The sequence below is a fragment of the Phyllobates terribilis genome, unplaced genomic scaffold, assembly GCF_046119375.1.
Source record: "Phyllobates terribilis strain yellow unplaced genomic scaffold, ASM4611937v1 Scaffold_62__1_contigs__length_8034531, whole genome shotgun sequence".
NCBI lineage: Eukaryota > Metazoa > Chordata > Amphibia > Anura > Dendrobatidae > Phyllobates > Phyllobates terribilis.
Window position 1 is genome coordinate 7770881 of NW_027362822.1, and position 9976 is coordinate 7780856.

The window sequence follows — 9976 nt, forward strand, 5'->3', positions numbered from 1 at the left end:
ACTTCCTCTGTAATCCCTCCTGGAAATGTAAGGACTCTACTTTCTGCACTTCCTCTGTAATCCCTCCTGGAAATGTAAGAAGTCTACTTTGTGCATTTCCTGTATAATTTCTCCTGCAAATGTAAAAACTTTACTTTATGCACTTCCTCTGTAATCCCTCCTGGAAATGTAAGAATTTTACTTCATGCTCATCCTCTGTAATCCCTCCTGGAAATGTAAGAATTTTACTTTAGGCACTTCCTCTGTAAATCCTCCTGGAAATGTAAGGACTCTACTTTGTGCACTTCCTCTGTAATCCCTCCTGAAAATGTAAGAACTTTACATTATGCACATCCCCTGTAATCCCTCCTGGAAATGTAAGAACTCTACTTTCTGCACTTCCTCTTTAATTCCCCCTGGAAATGTAAGGACTCTACTTTGTGCACTTCCTCTGTAAATCCTCCTGGAAATGTAAGAACTCTACTTTGTGCACTTCCTCTGTCATCCCTCCTGGAAATGTAAGGACTCTACTTTCTGCACATCCTCTTTAATTCCCCTTGGAAATGTAAGAACTTTAATTTATGCACTTCCTCTGTAATCCCTCCTGGAAATGTAAGGACTCTACTTTCTGCACTTCCTCTGTAATCCCTCCTGGAAATGTAAGAACTCTACTTTATGCACTTCCTCTGTAATCCCTCCTGGAAATGTAAGAAGTTTCCATTATGCACTTCCTCTGTAATCCCTCCTGGAAATGTAAGAACTCTACTTTATGCACTTCCTCTGTAATCCCTCCTGGAAATGTAAGAACTTTCCTTTATGCACTTCCTCTGTAATCCCTCCTGGAAATGTAAGAACTCTACTTTATGCACTTCCTCTGTAATCCCTCCTGAAAATGTAAGAACTTTACTTTATGCACATCCCCTGTAATCCCTCCTGGAAATGTAAGGACTCTACTTTCTGCACTTCCTCTGTAATCCCTCCTGGAAATGCAAGGACTCTACTTTCTGCACTTCCTCTGTAAATCCTCCTGGAACTGTAAGGACTCTACTTTGTGCACATCCCCTGTAATCCCTCCTGGAAATGTAAGGACTCTACTTTCTGCACTTCCTCTTTAATTCCTCCTGGAAATGTAAGGACTCTACTTTCTGCACTTCCTCTTTAATTCCTCCTGGAAATGTAAGGTCTCTACTTTGTGCACATCCACTGTAATCCCTCCTGGAAATGTAAGAACTCTACTTTATGCACTTCCTCTGTAAATACTCCGGGAAAAGTAAGGACTCTAATTTCTGCACTTCCTCTGTAATCCCTCCTGGAAATGAAAGAACTCTACTTTGTGCATTTCCTGTATAATTCCTCCTGGAAATGTAAGAACTTTACTTTATGCACTTCCTCTGTAATCCCTCCTGGAAATGAAAGAATTTTACTTTATGCACATCCTCTGTAATCCCTTCTGGAAATGTAAGAATTTTACTTTAGGCACTTCCTCTGTAAATCCTCCTGGAAATGTAAGGACTCTATTTTGTGCACTTCCTCTGTAATCCCTCCTGAAAATGTAAGAACTTTACTTTATGCACTTCCTCTTTAATTCCCCCTGGAAATGTAAGGACTCTACTTTCTGCACTTCCTCTTTAATTCCCCCTGGAAATGTAAGGACTCTACTTTCTGCACTTCCTCTGTAATCCCTCCTGGAAATGTAAGGACTCTACTTTATGCACTTCCTCTGTAATCCCTCCTGGAAATGTAAGAACTTTACTTTTTGCACTTCCTCTGTAAATCCTCCTGGAAATGTAAGAACTCTACTTTATGCACTTCCTCTGTCATCCCTCCTGGAAATATAAGAATTTTACTTCATGCACTTCCTCTGTAAATCCTCCTGGAAATGTAAGAACTTTACTTTATGCACTTCCTCTGTAATTCCTCCTGGAAATGTAAGAACTTTACTTTGTGCACTTCCTCTGTAAATCCTCCTGGAAATGTAAGGACTCTACTTTGTGCACTTCCTCTGTAAATACTCCTGGAAATGTAAGAACTTTACTATATGCACTTCCTCTGTAATCCCTCCTGGAAATGTAAGAATTTTACTTTATGCACTTCCTCTGTAAATCCTCCTGGAAATGTAAAAACTTTACTTTATGCACTTTCTCTGTAATTCCTCCTGGAAATGTAAGAACTTTACTTTGTACACTTCCTCTGTAAATCCTCCTGGAAATGTAAGGACTGTACTTTGTGCACTTCCTCTGTAAATACTCCTGGAAATTTAAGAACTTTACTATATGCACTTCCTCTGTAATCCCTCCTGGAAATGTAAGAATTTTACTTTATGCACTTCCTCTGTAATCCCTCCTGGAAATGTAAGAATTTTACTTTATGCACTTCCTCTGTAAATCCTCCTGGAAATGTAAGAACTCTACATTGTGCACTTAATCTTTAATTACTCCTGGAAATGTAAGAACTTTACTTTTTGCACTTCCTCTGTAAATCCTCCTGGAAATGTAAGATTTTTACTTTATGCACTTCCTCTGTAAATCCTCCTGGAAATGTAAGAACTCTACATTGTGCACTTAATCTTTAATTACTCCTGGAAATGTAAGAACTTTACTTTATGCACTTCCTCTGTAATCCCTCCTGGAAATTTAAGGACTCTACTTTCTGCACTTCCTCTTCAATTCCCCCTGGAAATGTAAGGACTCTACTTTCTGCACTTCCTCTGTAATCCCTCCTGGAAATGCAAGGACTCTACTTTCTGCACTTCCTCTGTAAATCCTCCTGGAACTGTAAGGACTCTACTTTGTGCACATCCCCTGTAATCCCTCCTGGAAATGTAAGAACTCCACTTTGTGCACTTCCTCTGTAATCCCTATTGGAAATGTAAGGACTCTACTTTCTGCACTTCCTCTTTAATTCCTCCTGGAAATGTAAGGACTCTACTTTCTGCACTTCCTCTTTAATTCCTCCTGGAAATGTAAGGACTCTACTTTGTGCACTTCCTCTGTAAATACTCCTGGAAAAGTAAGGACTCTAATTTCTGCACTTCCTCTGTAATCCCTCCTGGAAATGTAAGAACTCTACTTTGTGCATTTCCTGTATAATTCCTCCTGGAAATGTAAGAACTTTACTTTATGCACTTCCTCTGTAATCCCTCCTGGAAATGAAAGAATTTTACTTTATGCACATCCTCTGTAATCCCTTCTGGAAATGTAAGAATTTTACTTTAGGCACTTCCTCTGTAAATCCTCCTGGAAATGTAAGGACTCTACTTTGTGCACTTCCTTTTTAATTCCCCTTGGAAATGTAAGAACTTTATGCACTTCCTCTGTAATCCCTCCTGGAAATGTAAGAACTCTACTTTATGCACTTCCTCTGTAATCCCTCCTGGAAATGTAAGAACTATCCTTTCTGCACTTCCTCTGTAATCCCTCCTGGAAATATAAGAACTTTACTTTTTGCACTTCCTCTGTAAATCCTCCTGGAAATGTAAGGAGTCTACTTTCTGCACTTCCTCTTTAATTCCCCTTGGAAATGTAAGGACTCTACTTAGTGCACTTCCTCTGTAATCCCTCCTGGAAATGTAAGGACTCTACTTTCTGCACTTCCTCTGTAATTCCTCCTGGAAATATAAGAATTTTACTTTATGCACTTCCTCTGTACATCCTCCTGGAAATGTAAGAACTCTACTTTCTGCACTTCCTCTGTAATCCCTCCTGGAAATGTAAGGACTCTACTTTCTGCACTTCCTCTGTAATCCCTCCTGGAAATGTAAGAAGTCTACTTTGTGCATTTCCTGTATAATTTCTCCTGCAAATGTAAAAACTTTACTTTATGCACTTCCTCTGTAATCCCTCCTGGAAATGTAAGAATTTTACTTCATGCTCATCCTCTGTAATCCCTCCTGGAAATGTAAGAATTTTACTTTAGGCACTTCCTCTGTAAATCCTCCTGGAAATGTAAGGACTCTACTTTGTGCACTTCCTCTGTAATCCCTCCTGAAAATGTAAGAACTTTACATTATGCACATCCCCTGTAATCCCTCCTGGAAATGTAAGAACTCTACTTTCTGCACTTCCTCTTTAATTCCCCCTGGAAATGTAAGGACTCTACTTTGTGCACTTCCTCTGTAAATCCTCCTGGAAATGTAAGAACTCTACTTTGTGCACTTCCTCTGTCATCCCTCCTGGAAATGTAAGGACTCTACTTTCTGCACATCCTCTTTAATTCCCCTTGGAAATGTAAGAACTTTAATTTATGCACTTCCTCTGTAATCCCTCCTGGAAATGTAAGGACTCTACTTTCTGCACTTCCTCTGTAATCCCTCCTGGAAATGTAAGAACTCTACTTTATGCACTTCCTCTGTAATCCCTCCTGGAAATGTAAGAAGTTTCCATTATGCACTTCCTCTGTAATCCCTCCTGGAAATGTAAGAACTCTACTTTATGCACTTCCTCTGTAATCCCTCCTGGAAATGTAAGAACTTTCCTTTATGCACTTCCTCTGTAATCCCTCCTGGAAATGTAAGAACTCTACTTTATGCACTTCCTCTGTAATCCCTCCTGAAAATGTAAGAACTTTACTTTATGCACATCCCCTGTAATCCCTCCTGGAAATGTAAGGACTCTACTTTCTGCACTTCCTCTGTAATCCCTCCTGGAAATGCAAGGACTCTACTTTCTGCACTTCCTCTGTAAATCCTCCTGGAACTGTAAGGACTCTACTTTGTGCACATCCCCTGTAATCCCTCCTGGAAATGTAAGGACTCTACTTTCTGCACTTCCTCTTTAATTCCTCCTGGAAATGTAAGGACTCTACTTTCTGCACTTCCTCTTTAATTCCTCCTGGAAATGTAAGGTCTCTACTTTGTGCACATCCACTGTAATCCCTCCTGGAAATGTAAGAACTCTACTTTATGCACTTCCTCTGTAAATACTCCGGGAAAAGTAAGGACTCTAATTTCTGCACTTCCTCTGTAATCCCTCCTGGAAATGAAAGAACTCTACTTTGTGCATTTCCTGTATAATTCCTCCTGGAAATGTAAGAACTTTACTTTATGCACTTCCTCTGTAATCCCTCCTGGAAATGAAAGAATTTTACTTTATGCACATCCTCTGTAATCCCTTCTGGAAATGTAAGAATTTTACTTTAGGCACTTCCTCTGTAAATCCTCCTGGAAATGTAAGGACTCTATTTTGTGCACTTCCTCTGTAATCCCTCCTGAAAATGTAAGAACTTTACTTTATGCACTTCCTCTTTAATTCCCCCTGGAAATGTAAGGACTCTACTTTCTGCACTTCCTCTTTAATTCCCCCTGGAAATGTAAGGACTCTACTTTCTGCACTTCCTCTGTAATCCCTCCTGGAAATGTAAGGACTCTACTTTATGCACTTCCTCTGTAATCCCTCCTGGAAATGTAAGAACTTTACTTTTTGCACTTCCTCTGTAAATCCTCCTGGAAATGTAAGAACTCTACTTTATGCACTTCCTCTGTCATCCCTCCTGGAAATATAAGAATTTTACTTCATGCACTTCCTCTGTAAATCCTCCTGGAAATGTAAGAACTTTACTTTATGCACTTCCTCTGTAATTCCTCCTGGAAATGTAAGAACTTTACTTTGTGCACTTCCTCTGTAAATCCTCCTGGAAATGTAAGGACTCTACTTTGTGCACTTCCTCTGTAAATACTCCTGGAAATGTAAGAACTTTACTATATGCACTTCCTCTGTAATCCCTCCTGGAAATGTAAGAATTTTACTTTATGCACTTCCTCTGTAAATCCTCCTGGAAATGTAAAAACTTTACTTTATGCACTTTCTCTGTAATTCCTCCTGGAAATGTAAGAACTTTACTTTGTACACTTCCTCTGTAAATCCTCCTGGAAATGTAAGGACTGTACTTTGTGCACTTCCTCTGTAAATACTCCTGGAAATTTAAGAACTTTACTATATGCACTTCCTCTGTAATCCCTCCTGGAAATGTAAGAATTTTACTTTATGCACTTCCTCTGTAATCCCTCCTGGAAATGTAAGAATTTTACTTTATGCACTTCCTCTGTAAATCCTCCTGGAAATGTAAGAACTCTACATTGTGCACTTAATCTTTAATTACTCCTGGAAATGTAAGAACTTTACTTTTTGCACTTCCTCTGTAAATCCTCCTGGAAATGTAAGATTTTTACTTTATGCACTTCCTCTGTAAATCCTCCTGGAAATGTAAGAACTCTACATTGTGCACTTAATCTTTAATTACTCCTGGAAATGTAAGAACTTTACTTTATGCACTTCCTCTGTAATCCCTCCTGGAAATTTAAGGACTCTACTTTCTGCACTTCCTCTTCAATTCCCCCTGGAAATGTAAGGACTCTACTTTCTGCACTTCCTCTGTAATCCCTCCTGGAAATGCAAGGACTCTACTTTCTGCACTTCCTCTGTAAATCCTCCTGGAACTGTAAGGACTCTACTTTGTGCACATCCCCTGTAATCCCTCCTGGAAATGTAAGAACTCCACTTTGTGCACTTCCTCTGTAATCCCTCCTGGAAATGTAAGGACTCTACTTTCTGCACTTCCTCTTTAATTCCTCCTGGAAATGTAAGGACTCTACTTTCTGCACTTCCTCTTTAATTCCTCCTGGAAATGTAAGGACTCTACTTTGTGCACTTCCTCTGTAAATACTCCTGGAAAAGTAAGGACTCTAATTTCTGCACTTCCTCTGTAATCCCTCCTGGAAATGTAAGAACTCTACTTTGTGCATTTCCTGTATAATTCCTCCTGGAAATGTAAGAACTTTACTTTATGCACTTCCTCTGTAATCCCTCCTGGAAATGAAAGAATTTTACTTTATGCACATCCTCTGTAATCCCTTCTGGAAATGTAAGAATTTTACTTTAGGCACTTCCTCTGTAAATCCTCCTGGAAATGTAAGGACTCTACTTTGTGCACTTCCTTTTTAATTCCCCTTGGAAATGTAAGAACTTTATGCACTTCCTCTGTAATCCCTCCTGGAAATGTAAGAACTCTACTTTATGCACTTCCTCTGTAATCCCTCCTGGAAATGTAAGAACTTTCCTTTATGCACTTCCTCTGTAATCCCTCCTGGAAATGTAAGAACTCTACTTTATGCACTTCCTCTGTAATCCCTCCTGGAAATGTAAGAACTTTACTTTTTGCACTTCCTCTGTAAATCCTCCTGGAAATGTAAGAACTCTACTTTCTGCACTTCCTCTTTAATTCCCCCTGGAAATGTAAGAACTTAACTTTATGCACTTTCTCTATAAATCCTCCTGGAATTGTAAGGACTCTACTTTGTGCACTTCCTCTGTAATCCCTCCTGGAAATGTAAGAACTCTACTTTCTGCACTTCCTCTTTAATTCCTTCTGGAAATGTAAGGACTCTCCTTTGTGCACATCCCCTGTAATCCCTCCTGGAAATGTAAGGACTCTCCTTTGTGCATTTCCTGTATAATTCCTCCTGGAAATGTAAGAACTTTACTTTATGCACTTCCTCTGTAATCCCTCCTGGAAATGAAAGAATTTTACTTTATGCACATCCTCTGTAATCCCTCCAGGAAATGTAAGAATTTTACTTTAGGCACTTCCTCTGTAAATCCTTCTGGAAATGTAAGGACTCTACTTTGTGCACTTCCTCTGTAATCCCTCCTGAAAATGTAAGAACTTTACTTTATGCACATCCCCTGTAATCCCTCCTGGAAATGTAAGAACTCTACTTTCTGCACTTCCTCTTTAATTCCCCCTGGAAATGTAAGGACTCTACTTTCTGCACTTCCTCTGTAAATCCTCCTGGAAATGTAAGAACTCTACTTTGTGCACTTCCTCTGTCATCCCTCCTGGAAATGTAAGGACTCTACTTTCTGCACTTCCTCTTTAATTCCCCTTGGAAATGTAAGGACTCTACTTTCTGCACTTCCTCTGTAATCCCTCCTGGAAATGTAAGGACTCTACTTTCTGCACTTCCTCTGTAATCCCTCCTGGAAATGTAAGGACTCTACTTTATGGACTTCCTCTGTAATCCCTCCTGGAAATGTAAGAACTTTCCTTTATGCACTTCCTCTGTAATCCCTCCTGGAAATGTAAGAACTCTACTTTCTGCACTTCCTCTGTAATCCCTCCTGGAAATGTAAGAACTTTACTTTTTGCACTTCCTCTGTAAATCCTCCTGGAAATGTAAGAACTCTACTTTATGCACTTCATCTGTCATCCCTCCTGGAAATATAAGAATTTTACTTTATGCACTTCCTCTGTAAATCCTCCTGGAAATGTAAGAACTTTACTTTATGCACTTCCTCTGTAATTCCTCCTGGAAATGTAAGAACTTTACTTTGTGCACTTCCTCTGTAAATCCTCCTGGAAATGTAAGGACTCTACTTTGTGCACTTCCTCTGTACATACTCCTGGAAATGTAAGAACTTTACTATATGCACTTCCTCTGTAAATACTCCTGGAAATGTAAGAACTTTACTTTTTGCACTTCCTCTGTAAATATTCCTGGAAATGTAAGAACTCTACTTTGTGCACTTTCTCTGTAATCCCTCCTGGAAATGTAAGGACTCTACTTTGTGCACTTCCTCTTTAATTCCTCCTGGAAATGTAAGAACTTTCCTTTATGCACGTCCTCTGTCATCCCTCCTGGAAATATAAGAATTTTACTTTATGCACTTCCTCTGTAAATCCTCCTGGAATTGTAAGGACTCTACTTTGTGCACATCCCCTGTAATCCCTCCTGGAAATGTAAGAACTCTACTTTGTGCACTTCCTCTGTAATCCCTCCTGGAAATGTAAGGACTCTACTTTCTGCACTTCCTCTGTAATTCCTCCTGGAAATGTAAGAATTTTACTTTATGCACTTCCTCTGTAAATCCTCCTGGAAATGTAAGAACTCTACTTTCTGCACTTCCTCTGTAATCCCTCCTGGAAATGTAAGAACTTTACTTTTTGCACTTCCTCTGTAAATCCTCCTGGAAATGTAAGAACTCTACTTTCTGCACTTCCTCTGTAAATACTCCTGGAAATGTAGGAACTTTACTTTTTGCACTTCCTCTTTAAATATTCCTGGAAATGTAAGAACTCTACTTTGTGCACTTCCTCTGTAATCCCTCCTGGAAATGTAAGGACTCTACTTTCTGCACTTCCTCTTTAATTCCCCCTGGAAATGTAAGGACTCTACTTTCTGCACTCCCTCTTTAATTCCTCCTGGAAATGTAAGGACTCTACTTTCTGCACTTCCTCTTTAATTCCTCCTGGAAATGTAAGGACTCTACTTTGTGCACATCCCCTGTAATCCCTCCTGGAAATGTAAGAACTCTACTTTGTGCACTTCCTCTGTAATCCCTCCTGGAAATGTAAGGACTCTACTTTCTGCACTTCCTCTGTAATTCCTCCTGGAAATGTAAGAACTTTACTTTTTGCACTTCCTCTGTAAATACTCCTGGAAATGTAAGAACTTTACTATATGCACTTCCTCTGTAATCCCTCCTGGAAATGTAAGAATTTTACTTTATGCACTTCCTCGGTAATCCCTCCTAGAAATGTAAGGACTCTACTTTGTGCACTTCCTCTGTAATCCCTCCTGGAAATGTAAGAACTCTACTTTGTGCATTTCCTGTATAATTCCTCCTGGAAATGTAAGAACTTTACTTTATGCACTTCCTCTGTAATCCCTCCTGGAAATGTAAGAATTTTACTTTAGACACTTCCTCTGTAAATCCTCCTGGAAATGTAAGAACTTTACTTTATGCACATCCCCTGTAATCCCTCCTGGAAATGTAAGAACTCTACTTTCTGCACTTCCTTTTTAATTACTCGTGGAAATGTAAGAACTTTACTTTATGCACTTCCTCTGTAATCCCTCCTGGAAATGTAAGAATTTTACTTTATGCACTTCCTCTATAATCCCTCCTGGAAATGTAAGAATTTTACTTTAGGCACTTCCTTTGTAAATCCTCCTGGAAATGTAAGGACTCTACTTTTTGCACTTCCTATGTAAATACTCCTG